This window comes from Heterocephalus glaber, unplaced genomic scaffold (assembly GCF_053883595.1).
Source record: "Heterocephalus glaber isolate CG9 unplaced genomic scaffold, H.glaber_assembly_v1.0 deba00001504, whole genome shotgun sequence".
Taxonomy (NCBI): Eukaryota; Metazoa; Chordata; class Mammalia; order Rodentia; family Bathyergidae; genus Heterocephalus; species Heterocephalus glaber.
This window is the reverse complement of record NW_028258324.1, coordinates 33377120-33392784: the sequence shown is the minus strand read 5'-3', so window position 1 is coordinate 33392784 and position 15665 is coordinate 33377120. Positions and strand designations below refer to the sequence as shown.

Sequence of the window (15665 nt, the reverse complement as noted above, 5' to 3'; positions counted from 1 at the left end):
AAAAATTACATTTAGCACAGCCTAGATATTACAAATCCCAAGTAAAATCCTCAATTAAAAAATATATTCAGTGAATCATAAGTGTTCCAAGAGTATGGAGTAGAATCCCTAATTAACCCAGTAGAGATAGTCACTATTACAGTTTGCAGTGTGTTCCTCTACATTTTTAAATGCGTACATTTACCTATGTATTATTTTTTTTGAGAAGAGACTATGTATGCTCCACATACTTTGTGCAGTCTCTATGTCCACTCATTTATATCAGCACTTACTGTAAGAGAATGCAGGTGGACCTATGCTTTATTTGGATTCCAAACACATGTATTAAAGATCATCAGGTCATTAGTCCCCCAATGCTCTCATCTCCCACTCTTGCAGATCCGGCAGTTTTCTTTCCCTCCCACTGTGACCTCAGACTCTTCCCCTTCCTCCACTCTATCTTTGTCTTCCATTTGTTCTTTAATCAGGTAGGTGCAGCTTGCTAGATGACATGTGTCACCATTTAGAAGGTTCTCTTGTTCCATTCTCAACTCCATTGTTTCACTGTCCTTCACTGCACCTGCCTGGCTAAATCCCCAATCTGGGCGAATCCAAATGTCCAGCTGCTCATTACCTATAACCAAGATGCTGGAGTGGTACTGGAGAAAACCACAGACTGCCGTTAGTAAGCTGACCCATTGTAAATTCTATTTACTTGTCCCTCTTAAGCCACCAGCCCTCTATTTTCCCATTCTTTTACTCCATGGTATGCATTTCCAATCTGCCTCATTTCTTCAACTTAGGGCCCACCTCTTCTTCCTTCAACTTCAGCAGAAAATAGTGTGTTCTACTTTATAGAGAAAACACAAGCTGACAGCTGTTAACATCTTCAGGGGGTGGGGGGGAGAGCAACCCGGCTGCTCAGCAGGAAGTGAGGGGTGGGCAAGCCAACAAAACTCCATCTGCATTCACAGCCTGAGTTCTGCCTCCTGTTATCAGTGGAGGCCTTAGATTCTCACAGGAGCTTGAACTCTACTTTGAGCTGTGCAGCAGAGGACTCTGGGTTGTCATCTCTCCTTGGGAGAATCTAATGCCTGGTAAAAACACCCTCCCCTCACTGATTCCGGGGGAAAGTATCTTCCATGAAACAGGTCCCTGGTGCAAAAAAGGCTAGAGACCACTGCTATACTTCCTGCTACCAAATCTGCCAACTACCCATGGCAGGCAGGATCATTTCCCCTTTGCTCTGAGATACCTGTGAACTCTCGCTAGTACAAGGACACCGCCTCTCCTTCACCACGGGTGGTGTCTATGTTGGCTCCAGCATCCTCCACGGCGCTGAACTCCCTTTATTTGTTGCCTTTTCTTCTCAATCTCACATCTCCACTCCTCTGTTAATTTTTTAAAAATCACCTCTAAACAAACTACTTGCCTTCAAATTCTTGTTTCAGAGCCTGCATCAAAAAGAACATAAACCAAGACAGCACCATCTTGGTCTCCTCTCTAGGGCCCCTTATGTCCCAGCTCATTTCTTCCTTTTCCTGGGGCTCCCATTCTTTGGGCTTCCTCAGGGACCCCACTTCATGAGTTATCACTTTTCATTACCATGGATGTCTGGCATTTTCCTTGAACTCACTTTGTTTCATAATTGGTTTTGTACCCTTACTTCATTTCCTTTTTTCTTCAAATTTCTCTGAGTTTTATTTGCCCATTTAAAATTTTCCCATTTATATTTGTCTTTTTTTTTTTTGCAGTACCAGGGATAAGAACTCAGGACTTTGCACTTGTGAGGCAGGCGCAGTGCCACTGAGCTAAATCTCTGGCCCTGACCTTTTTGTTAAAGAAAGAAACTTTGTAAATTTCCAGGATGACATCCTTTTTCTGATATTTTATTTTATGCTTTTGAAAACATTTCTTTCTGTACTTTACCTGCTTTTGCTGATTTGGTCAGGGCTCTTACCTTATGGCCCTGCTATGTGCTCGCACACACTCTTTGTACATACAGAGCAAAGGACCAGGCCCACAGTTAGTGGCAATTTAACATGTTGTTATGTTTAATTCTCTGTCAAAGTGAGGCTGTTTGAGTACTGGGCCCATCTCTCCGCCTCTATTTCCAGTCTTCTCCATTGGCTGTCTGCTCTGTGACCACCATTACCAGAAAAAGCTTCCCAAAACAAATATGGCCAAGTCACCAATGGCGTTAAATATCTCCAGGACTCCTAATCATCCAATAAGCAAACCCCAAGCTTTATAGCATGGCTTCAGTGCTTTTCATAAGCTTTCTGAGGTTGTCTCTCATCATTTTCTCTACCATATAGTTCCCTCTCCAGACCATGCTAATTTTGTTTTCCAGGTTTCTCTTCTTCCTGAAATTTAATTATCAATTCATTTAAAAAGTATTTACTGAATCCCCTTCTTCCCCTAGAACCATGCCACATGGTGAGGTCAAAATAGCAAGTGTTATTAATGGCCTGCTCTCTGGGGCTCTTGTCCAGTTGAAAGGCTGATAGATACTCTAATAATTGCAGGACAGTGCAGGACCCAAAGGATCAACACTTCTAAGAGGGCTTGGGAAGGAACCTGCAGGAAGCCTCTAGCCTGACTGGATGGAGTGCGTCAGGCCCACTGAGACCTGAGTGAGGAGTAAGAAGTCCTCAGCTTGCTTTCCCTTGTCAAGCTTACAGGTTTCTACTTATCCTTCCAAGTCTGGCTGCATACAGCAGCACTTCCCCACTCCCCAGGCTGAGGTGATCACTTCCTCTGTCCCACTTCCATTTCTTGTACCTCTAGCTCTCTGATCTCTACCTCTATTGCATTATTTTTAGCTGCTCTTTTCCTTGCTTTCCCTTTGCCTTGGCTTCTTCCCATCCTGCTCATCCTGTGGTCCTCTTCCTCCAGGAAGTCTTTGGCAACCTTTCCCAACTGTAGCTTAGGAAGCTTTTGTGTGTCCCAGGCACCTCTTATTTCTCTCTGAGCACAGTCATTCCATAAATGAGCATTCATTGAGCATCATCTCGTTCTAGGCATGTGTTGTGAATTGACAAACCAGTGGGAAATAGTCAGACTATAAAAAGTTATCACCAGCAAACAATTTAAAAATGCAAGGTATACTCAGAGGGCACATAGGCCAAGGATCTGGTCAGCCTAAGAAACAGTCTCCCCTGGTAGACTGGGTGAAGTTAGGGACTTGCCTGTCTCTTTTCTCCTATTTCCCCAGCACAAAATCGGCCCATCTTTGTGCAAGCCAGGAACACATGGATAAATAAAGGAAGAGCACTGCTTTCCAGGATGACTGAGTTACAGTTTCCGCCAGCTAAGAGGTCACAGAACAGGACACAGGTGGGTTTTGGTTTCTTCCCAGTAAGTGTTGAAAGAGTGCTGTAGAACATAAAATGGAGATGTGGGAGGGGATGAGGAGGTCAGAGACCAAGAAGAAAATGAAGAGATTGGCAGAAAGCTTGCTTTGAGTCCAAGTCAGGAGAGGCAAGTCAGGTCCTTTTCTCTTCTGGTTCCCTTCTCTTTGGCCTCTGTGGTTAAACTGTCAGCTTTAATTTAGCTACTGCTCATTGACTCATCACCTATTTGCTATAATTTCATGCTGGGTAGCTTTTTCCCTTCATTTTAATTAGTTGTCAGCTATAAAGTGAACATTAATGGTACTTTTGGTTTCATGCTCATGAACATCCTCCTTTGCATATTTTCATTATCCAGGTGTTAGGAGGAAGCTTTTATTTGTAAATGGGCCTCAGGTCCCACTGATTGCTGAGAATTATTGGAAACTTGTAGATGAGAGAGAATATTAAAAAGCCGAGGCTACGTACTGGCCCTGCAAAGGACAGTTTGCCAGCTGAGCTAACTGAGGTAGCAGGAGGTAAACTTGAGTTGGCCTACCAAGCTCTGAGCATATCTCATACCACAAAGAAGTATGGGAGAATTTAAAGCTTGAACCATGGCTACTGATGACATAGAAAGGCTCAGATGAGCTGCAGTAAGAGGGGAAGAGTTTTCAAGATTCAGTAATATATTTTCTTCTTAAATGATGGCTATCTATTTATTATAGTTGGCCACTATTCACCCTCTTTAGGTAAGAATTATTTAATTATCTTTTGAGAATTTATCATCTTCTTACCCCTAGAATGCAGTTGGACTGGGTTTAAACTCTTTCTCAGCTTGGAGTGGTTCTTGACTGACTAAAGTCCTTCAGCAATTGGTTCAAGAAAAGATACATGAGCCAATCAGAGCCACTTCAGCCATCTTCCGACTTTGAGGGCAGCCTAGAATAGAATGCATAGAACTCATAGACGGATTCCTTAACCAATCCATATGCATCTTCTGTCCAGGTGAGCCTAGAAATTCTTCTACATGAGCCTAGAAATTTCTAGTTTTTCTCAGGCTGATATTTTGCACTGCTTGGAGCTAGGTTTTCTGTTTACTTATTTGGGAAGGTTTCTGATTAATTCATATTCAGTAAAGAATGGACTGGAAAGAACTGGACTTTATTCCTGACCCGGTCCAGCTGTCGGCCTAAGGCCTATGTATGAAAGTCCACATAACGAAATGTGTCGACCCCTTGCAAAGGTGGCTGCTATGACCCTGTACTCTTTTTTTTTTTTTTTTTTGGACTCTGTACTCTTTATCTGAGCTTACCAGAGGCACAACTTCCACCCTGCTGGAGGACAGCAGCATAAATGATCCCTTCATTTTTTCTCTCACTGTTAGAGTAGCTCAAATTGCCTTGTTGATTGAAATTACCAAGTTTTCACTTGAATTCTTTTTTTTATTTTTTGGTACTGGGGATCGAACTCAGGTCCTTGCACTTGCGCAGCAGGTGGCAAAACCACTGAGCTAAATCCCTGGCCCATTTGAATTCTTTTTAATGTATAGGGTTTAGAAAAATAATCTCAGTATAAAGGTAGAGTGCACAAGGCAAACTCAGGGTGACCAATATGAATCTACTTGTATGTACACAACATGTGCCTTAGTCAGGCTGCTTCGTAGAGTACAGAAGTTACAGGGAACCACTTGGTATGTTTAGGGCAGTTTGCAATGGAGGAAAAGACAGGTGTCAGGAGCTTTGTTAAGATTTAGGTCTAAAATGTCCCTCAAAAATCTCATGTTCTGGGGCCGGGAATTTAGCTCAGTGGTTTCGTCACCTGCTGCACAAGCACAAGGACCCAAGTTCAATCCCCAGTACCCCCCCCCCCCAAAAAAAATCTCATGTTCAGAGGTGGAGTTTTTGAAGGGTGATTGGATTGTGAGGGCACCAGTAGATTAGTTTACTAAGTTTATAGCTGGCTGCACTGCTCAGAGATAGGACCAGGTCAGAAGAAGCAAGACACTTGGAACATGAGCTGGAAGGATGTATTTTTGTTTGCTTCCTGGCTGCCATGACCTGAGCAGCTTTCCCCCACCAGGCCCTTCAACTATGTTGTTTCTGCCTTGCAGCCCACTTAACCATGGACTGGATTCACTGAAATTGTAAGTCAAAATAAACCTCTTTTCCTTTAAGATGAAAGTGTCTAGTATTGTGTCTCACTTACAGGATTAATTATATTACTTATAATACTTACAGAATTAGTTATTTCCTGATATAATTATATCAGGATATAATTTTCTCACTTACAGCAGAGCTGGCTAATACAAGTTTCATTCAGGAACATAGGAAAAAATGAAACTGCCCATGATCAATTGCATTCTTATTTCAGGGCAAGCATACTTGATCATAGACCAAGACACAGATTTTGGTCCCCATCTGTCTATGGATCTTTGACAGTCATGGCACACTGGAGAGAAATGCCAGGATCCATTCATCTTCCAACAGTTAGTTTCTAGTTTGAAACCTCCTGCAAACTGGGAGTGATGCTGAATTTGCCCAATGATCACACCACCAACTGTCAGAGCTGGAAGAATATGATACCATTGCAGGCTGTCCTCTTTTCAAGGAGGAAAGAAAGTCCAGGATGTGAAAAGATATGGGTGACAGGAGTAGCTGTGTGCACCTTGAGGCTGGCAGCAATGGGGTGACGGAGTGAGGCTTCTGGTGGAGAGGTGAAGGTGGGAAATAGAGGGTCTGCCATCTCTACTGCTGCCCTTGGACAAGGCATACCCCCTCCTCCTGACTGATTTCCTCATCTGTAAAGGAGCTAGTGCCTACAAGGACTAATTCTTTCATGACCATGATGTTCTTTAGTGAGACTGATGACAAATTGTCATTGGTTCCAGCAGATTGCCCATATTTTGACCTAAGGAGGATCTTCCAAGCTCCACACCCGATGTTTTTGTGACCATTTGTTTCACTGTGACTCACACTTTAGCAAATGAGGACTACTAGTCCTTTTGCAACTATACCAAGGGAGACAGGAGGAGGATGTGCACCTGGGTTTTTGAGTAATCTCCTCTATACAGATTCCTCTTTTCTCTCCCCCAGTTTTCCTCTGTGCCCCAATTCAGTCACTGTGTGGAACATCAGGTTACCATTCTCATAACTCAGGTATTTTTCACTGCTAATGGACTCTTGTGAGAAAAGGCATATGACCAGCAGCCATTGGTAATTTAGTATATGTGCTGCCGAAGCGAGCACAAGCCCTTGGTAATTTAGATGGCAACCAACTTGTCAGCAATTCGTAAGAAGTATTTTATCCATTAAATATCCACTTAAAATCTCATTTTGTAAATATACAAGTGTCTTCTTATTTTTAATGTGTATGCATCATGGCATTTATTCAAGTTAGACTTTCCAGGAAGAGTGACAAGCCTAAAACTCTCTTGTTGTATATTTAATATTCATGCGCCACTTAAATTCTGTGGGTATTCTGGTCTCAAGATAATTCACTCTCTTTGAATTATGTAGAAAAATTGTTAAACTCTTTAAGGGAAGAAATTACACTTTTAAAATGGTCTCTCGAGTGCCTAGAGCACTTTATAAATACTTATGAGTTGCTCTTATTATAATAGGTGAGGAGGCTAGTTTACAGTGGCCTTGGCAACAAAAATGGGAACCATGAGGGTTGTCATAAAAATACTATCCATGTTAAATATTTAATGTCATGTCCTCCCAGAGTCAAAATATTTAGCACAGTGAGAACATCTCTAAGGCACAGGGAGATGAGCCAGAAGTACATTCTGCACATATGCAATATATTAAAAAGAAGTCACAAAGTTCATTCTCAAGATTCACTGTCTTTGCTCTAGGTTGCATTGGCTAGGAGGTGACATAAGGCAAAACTGAGGTCCTGATGGCAGAAGCAGCATCCCCTTGACCTTGGCTCCAGAAAAACCCTGAGGCCAGGCCTGAGCGGGGTAGATTCCCATCTTGGAAATTTCTAGGTCAGGTGGAAATGTCTCTGGCCAGTTCCAGGTGCTAGATCTGCAGGCAGCACCCACCAAGTAGGTAAGAATTATGGCTGCTAGCAGTTGGCTCTCTAGATGCCAGTTCACACATTTCTCCATCTCTTCCCATCTATCTGGTGAGGACAACAGGCTCCAACCCCAACACTGCCTTTGACCCAGCCTTTTAAAAACACCTGCGTCAGGAGTGCCACATCCAGAAGGTCTGGTAAAAACTGGTATCTGCAGTTTTCAAAGCACCACAAGTGATTCCAATGGGCAGCAGGACTTGAGAAGAAATACTTTTCAAGAGACTCAGTGTAGTCTTTCCAAGTGCCAATATCTCCAGAGTGTTAAATATTTTATGTTATGATTTCATTGCTCCAAGGATGGAGCCTAAAAGAATGCAGACAGTGGTGGAGTGTTTGCACTGTCCAGGAGTTATAGCCTTAAAATGTGTGGAAGCAGGCACAGACATGGGATATTCTCTGCTACACTGCTTAGATCCAGACCTGACCTTCCTGTTAGGGTGGTATAAAATGCTCTCTGGACCAGGAACAGCCCTGGAGAACCCTGTTTTGGAGAATAGTATTTGCTCCAGGTTCAAATGTGTACAGTTAAAAAAATGAGCAAGTGACCCTTTACCATTCACTTTAGCCCTCATACATGATATGTCCCTGTATCCTATGTCACTTCTTACAAATATCTGATTATTTAGCTTGCCACATGTACATACCTGTGAGTTTTTTTTGTGTGTTTAATCAGCAAAATGTTTGAAGAGTTAGTGGTTAGTTAGGTTCTTCAGCGAAACAGAGTCAGTAGGGGTGGATATGGAGAAAGAGAGAGAGAGAGAGAGAGAGAGAGAGAGAGAGAGAGAGAGAGAGAGAGAGAGAGATTTGCTCACTGGATTATGGAGACTAAGAAATCCCAAGATCTGCACTTGGTAAGCTAGAGCTCCTGTGGAAGCCATGGTATAGTTCTACTGTGAAAGCCAACCAGCTTGAGGCCCAAGAAGAGCTGATGTTTCAGTATGAGTATGAAGACAAGAGAGACCACTGTCCCAGCTCAGAGTGGTCTGGCAGAAGTTTTCTGTCATTCACAGGATGGTCCACCTTTTGATTTTCTTCAAGACTTCAGTTGGTTGGATGAAACTCACCCACATTAGGCAGGGTGATCTGCTTTAGTCAGCTTTCTAATTTAAGTGTTAATCTGGTCCAGAGAGACCCTCACAGACACACTCAGAGTAATGCTTGGCCAAGTATCTGGGAACCTGATGGGCCAGTAAAGTTGACACATAAAATGAACCATGATATGACTTTTTGCTTGCAGCATCTCATCTGCCAGAAAGTATATCCACCTGGAGTGAGAGGTACAGGGTAAAATGAGCCCCTCCCAAGCACTGGTAGAAGAGCCACCAACTCTGGAGAGCTGCTTCCCACAGGATGAGTCAGACTGGGAGGCTTTTTGGAGCAGTTGCCCCTTTCTCCCTGAAAAAGTCAAAGTTGAACTGAGATAGCTCTGGGCGCCGACCTGGCCCAGGTTCCATGTCACTGGGTATATGTGATGGACTCCAGGATAATCCCTGATGCTGTGGATCCCTCTGTGCCATCCAAGCACTAGCCATGACCAACCCTGCTCAGCTTCTGAGGTCGGGGGAATTCAGAGTGGTATGGCTTTAGACTAACATTGTTTTTTTTCTCCTGGGAATGGAACCCAGGACATGGTACACCCTAGGCAAGTGCTTTACCAGTGAGATACATCCCCAGCCCTGGAATCTTTGTATGTCCCTTTCTTCCCTCTGTCTCAGTTTCATCATCAATATGCTGCTGCTTCATTGATATGCCAAAGAAGTAGGCTGACTGGATCTCAGCGATTCATGACTTCTGATTTCATGTGGATCTTCACTATTACCCAGTAGACATTTTTTCATTCCTCAGCAACTGATCCATCTGCCCAGTTATTCATTCAGCAAATATATTTGAGAAACTGCTTGCCAGATACTATGATCTGCTGAAAGTACAACAGGAGTGTAGAACAAACAGTCCCTGCTCCTGGGTACATCCAATCTGGCAGGCCTCATGAGGCAGGTGTCCTAAACCTGTCCCAACATCTCTGTCCTGTGTATTTCTAGGTAACTTCCATAGCAACCATAGGCTCACCCTTAGGAGTCCCTGGGTCTGTATTTCCTGTCTAGATGTTTCTCCAGAGCTCCTATTGTTCCACAGAGGCTTGAAGCCAGAAATTCACAGGCTCTCTGCACAACTCCCCAGTAGTCTTTCTGCTCTCACAGCTGCCTCTTGCATTTCCTCATTCTAAGGTTCCAGCTCATTCACTTCTGTGCCCAATCCAGGAATCCAGGCATCCTTCTCTGCTCAAGAAGTCTTCCCATTGTACATTCCAAATCACCAATCCTGTTTATTTTTCCTCCTACCTAATCACTTCTTTCTTCTACTTCTTTTGTAACATCCTCCCTATATGACCAAAGCTCATTGACTGTAACGAATGTACCACTCTGATGAGGAATGTTGAAATGGGGAAGGCTGTGTATGTGTGGAAACAAGTATGTGGAAACTGTACCTTCTGCTCAGTTTTGTGTAACCTCAAAATTCTCTGAAAAATAGTCATTGACTTGTAATCAGTTTCCTGTCTCTAGTCTCCATTATTTCCCCTCTAATCTAGCCCTTAAACTTCTGCCAGGAAAATAATCCTAACACCTTTGATCATAACCTATTCCTGATCCAAAGTTTTCAGCGGCTTTCTGTGTAAGCTAGAGCAAGGTTTTAAACTTTTCTGGGGGCAGAGTATACCACCCCTTTAGTAATGTATAGCACTAAAAAGAAATGAGTTACCAAGCTACAAAAAGACAAAGAGGAAACTTAAAGGCATATCTATGGAAAGAAGCCAGTCTGAAAAGGCTACACACCATATGAGCCCAACTGGGTGACATTATGAAAAATGTAAAACTAGGGAGACAATAAAATCAGTGGTTTCTAAAAGATAAGGGAAATAAAGAGCCAGAACACTGAGGATTTGGGGAGCAGCAAAATTACTCTTTGTGGTTATACTGGAGATACATATCACTGCACATTTGTTAAAACTCATAGAATAGGGGTTGGGGATTTAGTTCAGTGGCACTGCGCCCGCCTTGCAAGTGCAAGATCATTAAGTTCAATCCCCGGTACCAAAAAACCCACAACCCTCCCCAAAACCCCCCAAACCCACAAAAAACAAAAAACAAAAAACTTTATAGAATATACAACACCAAGAGTGAACCCTAATGTAAAATGTGAACTTTGGGTGACAAGGCTGTGTTGGTGTAGGTTCACCGACTGTGGCAAATGCACTGCTCTGGTGGGAATGTTGATAATGGGGAGGTTGTGTATGCGGGGCTTATGGAAACTGTACTTTGTGCTCATGTTTCTTAACCAAAAACTGCTCTAAAAATAGTCTATTGTTAAAAAATATATAATATGAATAAAAAGTGGCCCTGCCTTGATGGAAACTGTGGTAGATGGCAGGAGGGAGTGGGAGAGAGATGCTGCCTTGGCTCTGCCTTTTCCCCCAAGCATTTCCTGAGAACCTGGGACCTTAGGACTGGAGGGACACCAGGGATCTAGAGGACAAAAGCTAAGTGCCTTGGCAAGATGAACAGGACCCTCATGACCAGGCCTTGTCTCCCTCTCCACCAGATTCCTTGCATTCCCCAACACCTTACACGTATGTATACCTCACTGTGCCCATGGCTACATCCCCCAACTTCCTCCCCACGTGGGGTGTCCTTCCAGGCACTGCTTGTGTTGTTCCTCTGCTTGAGTCCATTACTCTGCTTCTGCACTGGACTCTCCTTCAAGTCTCAGTCAAGTGAAACTTGCCCTGTGAAGCTGTCCTGGATCCCCCAGGAGGCCTTCCTCATGCTTGGTTTATCCTGTACTCTCCATTATGGCACCTGTCAGATATACTGACAGTTTGTTTTTGCATGTAGAACAACTCCCACTGCACTGTGAACACGATCTGTGCCATGTTCATCTTAGGATCCTCTCTGTAAACCAGCACAAAGCCTGGCTTCATAAATGTTTACTGAAGAATAAATTCGTGAGTGAATTCTTCTCTTCTTTTTTTTTTTTTTTCTTTTGGTACCGGGGATTGAACTTGGGTCCTTGCGCTTGCGCAGCAGGTGGTAAAACCACTGAGCTAAATCCCCGGCCCCTTCTCTTCCTTTTTTATAAGACACACTCTACACATCCCCTTCAAGGGGATGTCTTGGGGCCATACTCTGGTGTATTTATCCCTTTCCTTTCCTACTCATTTATTTGACCTCAAGTCCTCTTGGCAGTGGGCAGTGTATTTCTACATCAGGTCAGCCACAGTAACACAGATGGGATCAGTCACTTAATCCACGCCCCCCATTCTTTTCCCTTGGCAGAGCAGTGTTTCTTCAGATGTAGTAACAGTTCATCCTCAAGTCTATCCACCTTTCATACACTTCCACATTGTCTTTGTTTATCAAAAGAAAGCTTGGCAGGGCAAGAAAGTCCTAGCCCGTCTTCTCTAGAAGACTTTTCTTCTAGAGACTTTTCTAGAAGACTTCTTCTGAAAGACTTTTTTTCTAAAGAAGAAAAGTCAGAATTGTTAGCTTTAACTCTGACCTTCAAAGTATTTCAATAAAAGACATTTGTAGCCTTTTGATACCTGGATGTTTTAGTACATCATTTCTAAAGCCTCAGCAGAACATGGGCCATGACTGAGCTGACATTCCAAGTCTATAGTGGTAAATCTAGCTCCACTTGGATTTGACAGCTGGGGTCTGCAGAGCCTGAAAAATTATCTGAGGCTGGTACAATGTTCCTTCCTGTGAATATTTTGCCTTCTCTGGCTTACAGAGGCAGCTCCGAGAAGTTCTCAAAGAGCACTCATCAAGCTGTCAAGCTCTGTTACCTGCTCTGAATGAAGCTAGTCAGCCCCATAACTGCCTTGTTTTCTCCTATTTTTCACACAGAGTCTTATCACAAGTCTTGAGGCTCTCAGAAAAACTTGAAGCTCAAATCAGGACTCAATTGCTTTGTCTATTTCAAACTTCAATAATATGCTTATAGCTCACAAGTCTTGAGTTTGAAAACAAGCCAACAATGGGCCGGTATTTAGCTCAGTGGTTCTGCTGCCTGCCTTGCAGATGCAAGGACCCGAGTTTGATCCCCGGTACCAAAACAAAGCCAACAAACAAACAAACACAACAAGCCAACAAGCAAACTGCAGTGTGCCCTCTGGAGACTCATTTACATATGGCATTTCATGGGTATCTGAGTCTCAAAGGCTTTTGGTTGAGTTTTCTATGCACTTATTGACTAAACTTTTCCACCATGTTAACCAACTTGGAAGATAATTGATGAATGAGTTTTAAGTATGTTTTATACTTTGCATTTTCTTAATTCTTATATTTAAAACTTTACACAGCTGGATAGTTTCTTTCAATAAGAATGCTGAATAATTATTTATTATAAAGCCATTCTTACATTCTCAAAAAACTTAGGGTAAATCTCTAATAATGAATCTTCAATATCTTTCAAATGCAACTAAATAGTGACAAGATCAGAGCCATATATTATGCAAATGCCAAATTACCTTAGACTTATAGTGAACAAAGATTCCCCTTTACCTCCCACATCATATCATTGGGAAGATACCCTGATAGCCCTTCAAAGTCTTGAAAAACCCTGGCACACTTACTAGCTTTGAATCTCTTATCCTCAGAACCCTTGTGTTGCATTTATCTACCCCTAGGCACTCTCTTTCATTCTTTGACAGTTTAAGGCCCTGTCCTAATGTCACTCTCTCTGATACTAATTTTGGATACTTTTCAGTGATTTCAATGACTTTGAAGATGACCCTTTGCTGCATCTTCAGCTCTTGATTTCTTGATCCTCTCTACCACTGATCTTGTCTTAAACTTCAGACACTCGCTCTTAATGGAAATGGCTGAGACTTTGTCATTGCCAATAACTGAAGCCCTCCCTAACCTCAATTTCAAACATTAGTTTTTCACCCACTACTTTCTATCCTTCCAACTTAACTTACTCCAACAATCCTTTGATCCCTCCAGGAAGTACAATTCATTGGTCCTAGCCACATTTTATTGTCCTGCAGCTTCTTCATTTTAGCTATTGGCTCACTGTCCTGGCTCTGGTCATCAGTTTTTTTCTTAAATTCTTTTATTAGTACATTTTAGGTATACAATACATTTACTTTTATCATTGGGTGCAGTATGGAGATACCTCAAAGAACTGGGACTAGAGGTCCCATTTGACCCAGCTATCCCCCTGCTGGGGATCTTCCCCAAAGAATTAAAAGAATCATACCACAGTGATATATGTGCACCCATGTTTATAGCGGCACAGTTTGTAATAGTTAAAGCTTGGAAACAGCCCAAGTGCCCATCACCTGGAAACTGGATAAAGATGTGGGTTTTTTTAAAATAAAATGGAGTACTACTCTGGTCCTCATTTTCCTCTCTACCCAGCGAAAGCGCAAGGCTCATTCTTTTAATAAGAGCTGCCTTACAGAAAACCCCAGGTTCTTTGCAATCCTATCTTGTAAAATCCTACCTGAACATGACTGGTGAAAAGACCGACAATCACAGAGATGGTCTCACGTCACTGTACTAACATAAGTCTTGAGCAGACTGGCCAGCATGAGGCACACCCTTGGTCAAGTCACTCTTCTGCTTCCCACATTTTCTCTTTCTCCTCTTATCTTCGCTAACAACTGATGACCTTGCTTCTGATCTCTACCGGGAATATAATAACAATAGAAGAGAACCTTAGCAAGATACTTCCACCATTACCACCACATGCCCAGTTCTCCTATTGAATGTAAAGCCCACAGACTCTGCTTTCTTTCATGCTACCCTCTTCTTCTGTCCTTGAGAAATCACTCCAGCTATTCATTTTTCCACCTTTGCTATATTCTTTTTTCTTTTTAAAAGAATTCCCCATTGGCATATACATGTGCCGTCATTTCTTCCAAAGGCAAAGGCAACCTCTCTGACCCCACTTGCCTGCCCAGTGCTGCTTTATTGCTCTGCTTTCTCTTGACAGTAATCATCATCAAAAGAATAGTCTCAAGCATTTCTCTTTCCATTCTCCTTGAGGTCATTCCAATTACGCTTCAGCACTTACTATTACACTAAAGCTGATATTTTCAAAAGTCATCACAGGCTCCCACATTGCTAAATTTGATAGCTAATTCTTGGTACTTGTTTTAATCACTTTCTTCATCCTTGAGACACAATACCCAACAGCCACTACTTAAAGGAGGAGAGGCTTATTTTGGTTCACAGTTTCAGTCTCTGTTCAGCTGGCAGAAATAGCATGGCAGAAGGAAATGGGTGGAGCTAAGCTGCTTACATCATGGTGGCCAGGAAGCAGAGAGTGAAGAGAGGTGCTGGGGTGGGAGCTGTACCCTTCCAGGTCATGCCCCCAGGAACCCACCTCCAACCATGCCCCATCTCATAATGTCACATTTAGCTATAGTGCCTCCATAATTCAATCACCTTCCCAAAGCCCTACCTATGAGTCCATAAGGCTCTTGGGGGACATCTGGATATAAACCACGACAGCCTTCATCTTGCTTGATTTATGAGCAGCACTTGCCAGGCCTGGTTACTCTGTCCTCCTTGAAATGTTTTCTTTACTTGGATTCCAGGACTCTATTTTTCCAGATTCTCTTAGCCCCACACTGACTGGTTAGTTTCAGTTTTCTTTACTGTTTCTTCCTCATTTTCCCAATTTTTAGTGTTAGAAATCTTAGGTCTTGGACTGGGGCCTCAGTTTTCTATACTACTTCTAATCATTCCCTTCAAGTTCTCATCTTAGTGTGTATCATGTCTTAAATAGCATCTACAAGTTAATGACTGCCAAATTTTATCTCCCAGCCTAGATCCCTCTTCTAAATTGTATATTTATTTGTCCTTTTACTTACTTGACAACTGTTCTTGTGTGTCTAATACCTGAAAGTTATTGTGTCTAAAATCAATCTCCTAGTCTCTTTCCTACCTAAGTCTCTCTTTCCTCATTCTTCCATGTCTTATTTGCTAGTAATTTCATCCTTTCACTTGCTCAGGACAAAAATCTCAGTCAGCATTGAGTTCTCTCCTTTCCCCCACCTCCTACATTGAATCCAACAAAAAAAAAATTCAGGTTCTCCCTACATAGGTATAACCTGACCACTTCTCACTACTTCCCCAGCTATCACTCTGCTACAGACTTTCTTGGACTATGGGCATAGCTCTGATGGTGTCGAATGGCCCAAATGCTCAGGCAGCCTTTGCTCACATCTGGAGGATGTCTGCCCAGCTCTTATACTCA

At 42.6% G+C, this 15665-nt stretch overlaps 1 protein-coding gene across 4 annotated transcripts in view; it reads right to left on the bottom strand.

The window, feature by feature from the left end:
- The window catches only part of Kcnab1 (potassium voltage-gated channel subfamily A regulatory beta subunit 1), a 444167-nt gene that overhangs the window by 113963 nt on the left and 314539 nt on the right, over nt 1–15665 (bottom strand). The gene's annotated exons all lie outside the window — the stretch shown is intronic.